Here is a 10129-nt window from a genome sequence, read left to right on the forward strand (position 1 = left end):
GATGGGTGACAGTGGTAGCTAGCCTCGGGGACAGTCTAAGCCACTGAGACCTCGGGTTATCAAGGCCATTTAAGCAAGAAAAGATCTACAAACACCGTGTAGCCCAGCAAACACCTTGGGGAAACAGTGACTTGCTATCAGCCTGCCTTCATTAGGCTGAGCTGTAGAAAGCTGGAAAGAGGGCTCAGGGGTTCAGAGCACTGACTTCTTTTACACAGGATCCTGGTTCAGTTCCCAACAGCCACACAGCAGCTCACAACAATCTATAACTCCAGTTCCAGGGGATCCAACATCCTCTTCTGGCTGTGGACACTAACCACACATATAGATACACATGCAGACATAACAGTCATACACATAAAATAAAAATAAAATCTGCATTTATATTTTAATAAATAAAGCTTGCCTGAAGTTCTGAGTAAAACAGCCACACTGGCCAGCCTTACAGACCAGGTCACAAGAACACACACCTTAATCCCAGTAGCCACACAAGTTGCCACAGAAACTGGGTGGTGCATGCCTTTAATGCCAGTGGTTCATGCCTTTAATCCCAGCCCTAGAGAGGATTATAAACTGGGAGGAGACGGCTCTCAGTCAGCTTCTAAGATTCCTGGAGGCAGAATCGCCATTTCGGTCAAGGTGAGAGCCAGTGGCTGGCTGCTTTGTTTTTCAGATCTTCAGGTTGAACTCCAATTTCACTCCTTGAATTTTTATTAATCATGCTTCAACTTTCCCCAAGGGCTCAATCATTAAATCCAGCCCCTAAAACCCAAGTAAAAAGCATGGTGGTGCATGCCTGCCTTCCCTGCGCTGGGGAGGCAGAGACAACCAGGCCCCTGGGGCTCCCAGTACCTGGCCAGTGAGGCACCCTGCTCAAACAAAATTGATGGTGTTTCTAAAGATGTCATCTCAGGCTGTCCTTTGTCCTACACAAGCACACACATGCACAATAGCATACACGTGCACACGCACATGCGTACACATGCACACATGTACACAGATGCTCATGCAATGCATTCACAAATGCACAAATATTCTCATGCACAGTACAGACACATTCGCACACAAGCTCACGCACATGTATACACGAATGCACACATGAATGCACACACATGCGCATACACATACACACACATGCTCACGCAATGCAACATATACATGCACACATACATGCTCACATGAATGTACATACATGCACATACACAAATACACACATGCTCATGCACATATGAAAGCACACATAAATACATGCACATACATACAAGGCATACACATATTCATGCACACACATGCTCATGCACACACACAGATGCACACACCTGGACATGCATATATACACTCACATGCACAAACATGCTCGTGAACATGTACAAACACATACACACACGCATACACAAGCTCATTTACATGCACACACATATGCACATGCAAATGCACACACATGCACATACACATGTACACACAGGCACACACATGCTCATGAACATGTACACATACACACATGCACATACACATGTACACACGCAGGCACACAATATTCATGCACATGCACACATGGATGCGCAAACATGCACATAAACGTGTACACATGCATACACACATACGTACTCATGTGCACACACAGGCACATACATGCTCATGCACATGCACACATGGATGCGTAAACATGCACATAAACGTGTACACATGCATACACACATACATACTCATGTGCACACACATGTTTGTGTGCACACACACACCTCTTCCCAACCCTTGTGGAGCCTGACTCCTCCAAAGGTAGCAATTAACAAATATGTACGTGATTCCTGCTGACCGCCATGCTGGGTTGTGTCTCCACAGGTTGTGTGTTGGAAGTTATAAGCGGTCATGCCTGCTGGGAGGTGTTCAGAACACCAGGATATACTCACCGGCAGGATTGTGGAACCCCAGTGTCCTTCTGGCTTCCTGTTTGTCAATGCAATCTCTCCCTGTACCCCATGAGGCCCTTACCAGAGCCAAGTCGATGCCAGAGCTCTAGGACAGAGGGCTAAGTGAACCTCTTTTCTTTACCACAGTACTCACCTCTGGAATTTTGTTATGAAAACAATAACAAAAGACGACCCCTCTCAGCGGCCTGTCAGCAAGGTGTCCTATGGGGACAGCGTTCGAGCCGAGTAGACACTGGTGTTCTGTGATGTCATGAGCCATTTCCCCCGCTAAGATCATTGCAGGGACCATCACCCTGGGGAGTCTGCAGGGAACCTCACACCCATAATTATGTTCTATTGAGAGAACCTGCCCCACACCCAATTAACTTATCTGTTAGCAGAACACGCCTCACACTCCAGCTATCCAGGGAACCAGGTGTGGCAACTTGTGACTTCCTGGCCTACCTGTCCGAATGTAACCTGGCCTCCGTGACCGGGAACACGTGGCAAGAATCCAGTTTCCCTACCCTTCAGGGGCTATATAAGCAGCAACCATGATCCTAATAAGGGAGGCTTTGACAAATCTGCTTGGCCTCATTCTTCTGTCCTAGCTCATTCCCTTCCAGGTAGCACCCCTCCGAGACCCTGGAATAACTGATTGCAGGGTGGGTTACAACCTCTAGACTGAGTAACCCACCCAACGCAATTGACACTGTGACATTTTACCTCCACTCTATCCTGCAGAGAATACTGATGTGGCCTCTTGTAGCATCCTCTCCCACTGGGTGCTCAGGTAGAGAACCCTGGTCCAGGTGGGGGTGACCTCTAGTGACCCGTGTCCAGACTCGGTGGCTCTCCTTTTCCCCAGCTCCACAGGACTTTCCTCACAGGCCTTCCCAGGAGCCAGAGGAAATGGCGTGTACCAGGACTGTGGTCTCAATCACCCTCTTCCTTCCGACTGTCACTAATGTGAGGAGGAGACCTAGTGAGAACAGTAAGCTGGGTGACATGCCATCTTTACACACCGACTGCCACCAGCCCCTGCAGCGGCAGGATCTCAGACCGCTGAGTCTGCCTGAGCACTGGCATTCACCGACATCCCTGCTGAAGCCTGAAAAATGGGAGCCTCTGGGGAGAGAAGAAAGGAGCCTTAAATGATTTCAACTGTCTGCAGAGTCTCTCTCCGGCCTCCTTCCCTCCCCCTCCCTGTGAGAACGCCCCTGAGTCCTAGCCTGTCCCCATGTCTATCTGCTCATCCCTGCCTGAGCTCACGGGCTGTATCACCGTGTGACTGCCATGTGATCACCGTGTGACCCATGTGACCACTGTCTGTCAGGTGCTGGGCAAAGGTGACTCAGGGGACACTGCCCAAATTAGTTCCATTTGTATGTCAACATGAAATCGAAACCGGTCTAATCCTGGAATGATTTCAGGGTAAATATTGTGATGTTCTTGAAGTAGAGAAAGCTGTGTGCAAGAATAGGTCTCCTTTTGTGCCTATGACTTAATTTGCATTCTAAGCAGGCTGCGGGGCCTCCGCTAGGCCTTAACTCCTGAGCTCTGGGAGAGAGCTGGCAGAGAGTGGTGGGTCTGGGGTGCCGGGTCTGGAAGGCGGCCCCTCTCTTAGCATCACCCCAGCAGCCAGATCCCACCTAGCTCTCTCCCCCCACCCCCACCCTCATGGACCTGATCTGCCAAGGCCTCTTTCCTGGTTGCGTTCTCTTACTGTGCCAAACACCATGGCCAGCAGCAACTTAGGAGACAGAGGTTGGCTTAGACTTTTAGGTCACAATTCGTTGTTGAGAGGAGCCTGAGGGCGGGCCTGAGAGTTGTTACACACAGCGTTGCTTCTGAGCAGGGAACTCGTAGCAGAAGTTTACATACAGCATCTGTGATGGAGGAACACTGCCTGCTGGTTCCCTCAGAGACCCATGCTTAGCTAGCCCAGCACCACCTGCCCAGGGAATGGGGCTGTCCGCGGTGGGCTGGGCCCTTCTGCATCCGTCCTGTAGCCACACCTGCTGGTCAGTCAGCTCTGAGCTGACTCCCTTCTCAGGTGACTCTAGGTTGTTGCTGAGTGACAGCTAAGGCTCCCTAGGACAGCAGGGTGTGGTGGCCACACCTTGAATCCCAGCACTTGGGAGGCAGAGGCAGGAGGGTCTCTGTGAGTTTGAGGCTGGCCTGGTCTGGACAGCCAGGGATACATAAAGAGATTATGTCTTGAAAAATCCAAAGACTGGGACACCTCCTCTGCCAAGATGGACTGTAACTTCATTGTAACTTCAGAAGCTGTGAGCCAAACACCACTCTTAGGTTCCTCACCAGCCCATCAGACCCTCCATTGGGCAGCCTCTCTCCTAAAATGGAGACGGGAATATGAATTGTTTGTTTCGACTTTAGATTAACAATGCACTAATGTAAATGTACCCACAAATGTCACCCCACCCATGATTAATGTAAACACACACACAAATGTCACTCCACCCGTGATTACTGTAAACACACATGCAAATGTCACCTCACTCATGATTAATGTAAACACACATGCAAATGTCACCCCACCCGTGATTAATGTAAACACACACGCAAATGTCACCCCACCCGTGATTGTTTATCTGAAATGCAGATTTAATTGAGCTTCCTATATTTTATCTAGCAGGACTATTCCATTAGGGATGGCTGAAAAAAAAAAAAAAACCCAAAGCTACATGCCTCTTCTCTCGCCCAAAGCAGCAATAAAAGGTGGGCAGGAGAACCACTGATCCGGGAAACAGAAAAAGTACTTGCTTTCCTCCCAGGCAACCTTTCTGGGGCACATGATCTCTCTTGAAACTATCAGGTCTTCCAAGGTATGTCTTGCTCTAATTGGCTCAGGCCTGGGCACGTGAGGCTCTGATTGGCTGAGATCCTTCCTGAGTTAATTCTTCCAAAGGAGGGAGTGTGGTTTTTCTAAAGAGGACCTAATATGGAGAGATGGCTCAGGAGTTAAGAGCACTAGCTGCTTTTCCAGAGGGACCCGGATTCGGTTCCCAGCACCCACATCACTGCTTACAATCACCTGTAACTGCAGTGCCAGGAGACCTGACGCCCTCTTCTGGCCCCCATGGGTACTGCACACGAGTGGTACACGTACACACACATACATATAAACAAATAAATCTAAGTTGGCAGTAGTGGTGCATGCCTTTAATCCCAACACTTGGTAGGCAGAGGCAGATAAGAGTTCTTTGAGTTCAAGCCCAGTCTGGTCTACATAGTTCCAGGACAGGCAAAACTACATAATGAGGCCCTATCTCAAAAATAAATGACTAGATAAATCTAAAAATATTTAAAGAGAACATAATGACCATGTCTCTGTCTAGCAAAATTCCTCTATGTTGCCTTCTCAAATGGAAGCTACTGGCTCTCCAGGCCCTGACTGTCTCTAGCCCTTAGCCCCTTCCTCATTCCCTCTGTCAGTCCCCTGGGCACCTTGCTGGGCTTCCTCAGTGGTTTCCTGCTACCTGGGAAAACCCCTCCCACTTTCCCTAGGACCTGGTTCAGGCCCCCTTCCTTCCAGGCTCCCTTCTCTGGCCTCCCTCTGCTCCCCCAGGACCTCCCTGAACAAACCCTATGGGGGGCTCCAGGCACAGATCTGGAGGTTCTTTGCAGACAGGAATTGTGTTGTTGGGAAAGTTAGAGTCTGTTGGAAAGGAATTGCGTGAAAGAAAGTGCTCAGCTGCTGCTTCCACAGAGACCTGGGGCTCAGAGCTTCCTCCTCCTTCTGGCTTCCTTCTCCCAAGGATTAGCACATCCTAGCCAGCAGGAAGCAGAGGATGAAGGGGAGTGGCTGGGACAGAGAACTGCCCCCTGTAACCTACTTCTTCCAGTAAGGTCCCACCTCCCAAAATTTTTAGAACCTAAAATTGAACCAGTGTTTGGAGACCAAGCATTAAAACCACAAGCCTGCACGGGACTTTTCACATTCAAGCCATAGCAATGGGAAAGGACCCAGACAGCTCCCTGTCAAAGGAGATCAGACTCCAGTCGTTAGTCTTGGCAACAAGCACCTTTTCCTGCAGGGCCATCTCATCCACCTACTCGGATATTTTGTTTTAAAATTGGGCAGAAGGTCTAGGGATGCAGCTCAGCACAGGAGGGCTTGATTCAAATGCCGAGGCCCCAGGTCCTATTCCAGTACAATAAATAAATATATAATATAATAAATATAATATAATAGGAAAGGAGCCCTAATCACAGTGGTGCAAGCTCTACACAGCCAAGCAGTGAGGATTCAAGATCAGTAACTGAGCCCACGAGGCCCAAATCCTGCCCTGTGCACGTCCTCAGTACACACAGTAGCGACATTCCAAAGAAGCACCCATCCCCCCTCCTGCAGATAGTGCTCCGCCACTGCAGGGCACCCCGCAGCCTCCCCTGTGCATCCTGCATCTGCAGTAGAGACACAGACACCTGCAGCAGCCCCTCCCCTTCTGGAAATAGGAACTCATTTCTGCAGGGTTTATGAATGAACCCACCACCTTGCGTGTGAGCCACACCACCAACCTAAATCCCTCAAACTCCTATGTAAACTCTCCAGCCTTTCCACTGCTCATGGGCACACCTGGACAGGATGCTTCTTCCTAGGACCAACTGGACTGCAGCTGAAGTCAGCTAAAACCCAAGCAGCCAGCTGCACCTGTGAGGGAGTTTTTGCTTAGCCTATTTGAGGCGAGAAGACCCACCCTAACCCTGGGCCACACCTGGTGGCAGCCCACATAGAATGACGTGGACGAAGGAAGCTCTTGCTTTTTGCCTGCTTGTCCTCATTCTCCCCAGCAAGTTCATCTATCCTGCTGCCAAGGCTTTCCTGTGCCGGTGTTAGAACCTGCGCCTTCAGGATTCCGGTGTGTGCTGACGACCAGCTGAGATACATATCCAGCCTCATGGACTGAACCATTGGACTCTTGGCCTTTCCATCGGGAAGCAGCCATTGTGGGACCAGCTGGACCACAGCCTCTAGGCCACTGTAATCAAGCTCCCTTTTGATACATAGAGACCCATTCTCTGCTCTCCCTTTGAGAACCCCAACTAACACAAGGTTCCTATGTCAGCTCCCCTCATAGTGATTTGGTTGATCTACCCTGGCACTTAGGGCTCTTTTTTTGGGAGTTCCCGCTGACCCCGTCAGGATATTTTTTTTTTGTTTGTTTGTTTTTTCGAGACAGGGTTTCTCTGCAGCTTTGGAGCCTGTCCTGGAACTAGCTCTTGTAGACCAGGTTGGCCTCGAACTCACAGAGATCCATCTGCCTCTGCCTCCCGAGTGCTGGGATTAAAGGCGTGCGCCACCACTGCCCGCCGTCAGGATATTTTAAGGCCACTCTCTTGCCATTGCTTTTGGGGTGTCTCTAGCCTGATTTCATCTGGACAGAGTCCCCAGTTAAAAGGCTCAACTTGCCAACTCCCTCGTAGCTAGTTGTGATCAAGCAGGTGTTGGTTGCCCCTCTGGTCGCCGCTTTTAGCCTCTCTGGGCTGCCAGCGCTCCTTGCTCTGTGGCTCCTTCCTCCACTTTCAAACCCAGTAGCTGGATGTCGTCAAACATTTCCCTCTCTCTCTAAGCTGGGAAAGTCCACACACTCTTCGTCCTCACACACCTCTCCATGGGCTAATTTAATGCTTTGCTGTGAGATGTGGCGAGCCGGTTTTTTTTTTTTTTTTTTTTTTAAGGTACGGTCTGACAGGCTGCACTTCTTAGATGCACCACCAGGGGGCACACGGGGCCGTGGAATGCACCTTGTGTTCTGCGGCTTTCTCCGCTTAAGCTTGCCCGGCCCTGCTAACGTTGGGAACTTTCCTTCTCTGCCTCCAAGTGGCAGAAACAGATCAGCTGATCCACATGTCGCCATCACAGGGCACCTGTAGCCCGTGACCTGGGAGGTTCAGACAGGAGAATCGTTTGAGCCAGCCTGGGCAACACAGGGTGGGAAGCCCGTCCCTCAAGTGGCGCTCACTGACTGGTGTGTTCCTAGCCTAAGGACACAGGGGACTGGAGACTCCTCGCGGGGACCCAACTTCCACTCCCATCACAAAGGGGCCGATGCCAGCCGCCGAAAGCCACTGTTCCCAAACCTGTTAGTGCTGCTGAACTTGTCCTAATCACATTTTTAATGATCAAGTGAGCTGATAACTGGAGAAAAACCAAACAAAGTTGTTCCAGCAGCAAAACCAGACAACCAAAGCTAAGTGAGGAGCAGACGAGACTAAAAGAATAGGGCAGAGGAGGGGGGTGGGCTGTACTGGAAACCTCCCGGACTTTCTCTCACAATAGTTTCCAAGTGTCTTCAAGACTATCCGATGGCTAGACTCATACCAAGAATCAACAGCAGCCAGATAGGATGCTACAACACTTGAAATCCCAGCACTGGGACGCAGAGGCAGGAGAATCAGGAGTTCAAAGTCATCCTCAACTACCTATGACGTTCCAGGCCAGCCTGGGCTCCATGCGACTGTGAAAGAGAATTCCTGGAAAGAAGGTGTCCCTGCACAGACAGACTGACTGCACACATCCCCGTCCGCCCCCTGTTGAAGGCTTGTTTCCAGATCCAGTCCTGTTTCAGAGGTGCGACTTTTGGGGAGTCATCGTAGCAGGAGGGAGGGTGCTGACTTCATGGACGGTCAATTGATCCCAATGAGGGGTTCATGCTGTGATGGAGGGTTACAGGTTTGCAGCAGGATCGGCTGGGATTCAACCCGGTTTGCCACACCCGGGATGGTTTGCAGAGTTCAGAGAAAACTACTTGACCGCTCGGGAACTTCAGCTTTTAGGAATGCACCATCGGTCCAATGTCCTGTACAGGGCTGAGTGAGAAGTAAAGGGACAGCGGCCAGCTCCTGGTGCCCACGGGTAGGACGTCCCTCCCGCTTGTGCCCCTCTAGACAAGGCCCAGCAGCCTCGGGGTCTCTAGCTGTTGGGACCCCGGTTGGACCGCGCGGCCCCTTTAAGGCGTCTTTGGATGACCAAAAGGCCAGAGCGACCCTCTAGCAGCAGTCTCGATGGTAAGTCTTCACTTCCGGTCGGAAGTAGTTTGGGGAGCTGCTTCCGCCGGGGGAGAGGAACCCGCGCACTTCGTATCGAGGGGAAGCTAATCTCTGTGTCGCGGCGTGGAGGCGCCGTGGATCCTGCAGTCGGGGCTCCAGAAATCCCTCCCGGGGCTCGAGAAGCCGCTCCGTCTGCGGAAGCCGCTTCCGGGAGGAGCCTGACCCTGGCTGGGCGCGCTGGCGGCCGCGGGATGGGCGGCGGGTGGCAGGGCGTCTCCGGTGTGCCACACACACACACGAGGCCATCCACTTAAACTCAGTTGTATGCCTCTTTTTCCCCACCTAGAAAGCGAACTATCCGGCCCCCGAGACTGGAAGAAATCACGCAGTAACGCCTTTCTCCTCCGAGGAGTTTCAGGTGACCTCAGCGTGGGTGACCCAGGTATGTCAGCCCCGCAGCTCCAGTGTCCTGAACTGGACGGTCTGGGGAAAGGCTCCTGTGTGGCTGAACCTGCCTGAGGTGGGTGCAGCCTTGTACCAGACAGCCCGACCTTGACCTAAAGAAAATCCCCAGAGGAACGCGTTTCCTGGGGTTGGAATTTGCAGTAACAGGTGTGAGCACCCTAGCAGCAGTTTGGTGATCATGTATGATACTGCAAACAGGACCCTTGCTAGCGCCGTCGGATGTCGCTTATTTCCTTCAAAAGTAAAGATGTGATCCATTGTTCCAGCCCTTCTTATAGATTGCGCTTTTTAACATGTATGAATGTTTGCCCGGCGCCCTCAGAGGTTAAAGGAGGCTTACCAGATCCCCTGGAAGTGGGATTACAGATGTGAGCCCCAGTGTAGAACTGAACCTAGGTCCTCTGTGGAAGCAGCAAGTGCTCTTAACTGTTGAGCCAGCCCTCCAGCGATAGCATCCTACCCTCTAAGATAGGGTCTCATTTAACCCAGGCTGCCCGTGATCTCATTATATAGCCGAGGATAGCCTTTAAACTTCTGATCTTCCCTCCTCCACACCCAGATTGTTGGGTTGCAGGCACCCTCTACCACACCTGGTTCATGTGCTGGGGATCAAACCCAGGGCTCCCCCACCACACACACACAGGGTTTCTCTGTAGTTTTTGGAGCCTGTCCTGGAACTAGCTCTTGTAGACCAGGCTGGCCTCGAACTCCCAGAGATCCGCCTGCCTCTGCCTCCC

The 10129-nt window shown here is 51.3% G+C and overlaps 1 non-coding gene across 1 annotated transcript; it reads left to right on the forward strand.

Annotated features, from left to right (window-relative positions):
* Window positions 1-9405: 9405 nt before the first annotated feature.
* On the forward strand, window positions 9406-9592 carry LOC126500560 (small Cajal body-specific RNA 16). The gene has a single exon (XR_007591376.1). It is a non-coding gene; the product is annotated as a small Cajal body-specific RNA 16 (non-coding RNA).
* The last annotated feature ends 537 nt before the right edge of the window (window positions 9593-10129 follow it).

The sequence above is a fragment of the Alexandromys fortis genome, unplaced genomic scaffold (genome assembly GCF_014885135.2).
Source record: "Alexandromys fortis isolate MF-2015 unplaced genomic scaffold, M_Fortis_MF-2015_v1.1 scaffold_39, whole genome shotgun sequence".
NCBI classification, from domain to species: Eukaryota; Metazoa; Chordata; class Mammalia; order Rodentia; family Cricetidae; genus Alexandromys; species Alexandromys fortis.